Consider the following 1,374-nt stretch of genomic DNA (forward strand, 5'->3'; position numbering starts at 1 on the left):
TTATGCTATGTCCTGTTTCAAGCTTCCAAAGTCTATTATTCAGTGGATTATGAAGTGCATGGCTGGGTTCTGGTGGGGCTCTTCGGAAGGAAAACAAAAAATCCATTGGGCTAAATGGGGATTATTAACGCAGTCAAAGAAGAATGGGGGTTTGGGTTTTCGAGATTTGGAATGCTTCAATAATGTCTTGCTTGGCAAAAACATCTGGAGGGTTTTGATGAATCCGAAGTCTTTAGTGGCAAAAGTTTTTAAAGCGAGATACTTTCTGAATTGTAATGTGCTTAATGCAAAATTGGGGGTGAGCCCTTCTTTCACCTGGAGAAGTTTATGGAGTTCTATAGGGCTGGTGGCAAGAGGTGTGATGTGGCAGATAGGAAGTGGTTGGGGGTTACAATTGGGTGTTGATCCATGGCTTCCAACTCCATTCTCTTTCAAACCAGTTTCTCCTCTATCACATGAGGTGCGCATGGCTGCAGTTGGATCATTGATTGATACCCAAGCAAGAAGATGGGATGAGGATTTGGTGCGATCTCTTTTTCTGCCTTTCGAAGCAGATACAATTCTCTCAATACCTCTACCCGGGGCTGCATCAGTAAATATGATGATTTGGCATTGGGAAGCTAATGGAAGATACTCAGTCAAGAGTGCATATCACCAAGCAATGAATTGGAAGAGTCAAAGTCTGTCTTCTTCATCATCTGTGGGGGAAAGGGGTTTCCCGTGGCAAAAATTATGGGAGTTAAAAGTGCCAACAAAGATTAGACATCTCATGTGGGCTGCTGTGAACAATGCTTTACCAACAAATTCAAATCTCCAGATTCGCCATGTGAGTGATCACGCTCTCTGTCTCGGATGTGGAAGGCTAGTAGAAGATGTGGATCATGTGTTTAGAAGGTGCCCTATTGCTCAAAGGCTCTGGAACGACCTTAGTCCTTGTGAAGCTTATAATATGGGAAAGGGTCTAAGTTTCATGGATTGGATGGCGAATGTGATGCAATCTGGTTCACAGCGTGACCAGACCTTATGTGCTACGGCAATTTGGGTCCTTTGGTGCACTAGAAACTCTATTATTCATGATGGCATTACAACTAACTCGGACGCTCTAGTGATAAAGGTTCGTAACTTCTCAACTGAATTTCTTTCATGCCAGTCCAATCGGTGTTTTGGCCCTTTGCCAACTCCCTCTTCTTCGCTGAATAGAAGGTGGGAAGCGCCTACTTTGGGCAGTCTCAAGCTTAATATAGATGGCGCCATTTTTAAAGAGACGGATGAGATTGGCGCGGGAGCAATATTACGAAATGATAGAGGAGAGCCTGTGCTGTGCTTGTCTGAGAGGCTGCCCGGGAGGGTTGACCCGGCTTTTGCTGAGTTACT

This window comes from Tripterygium wilfordii, chromosome 4, assembly GCF_013401445.1.
Source record: "Tripterygium wilfordii isolate XIE 37 chromosome 4, ASM1340144v1, whole genome shotgun sequence".
NCBI classification, from domain to species: Eukaryota; Viridiplantae; Streptophyta; class Magnoliopsida; order Celastrales; family Celastraceae; genus Tripterygium; species Tripterygium wilfordii.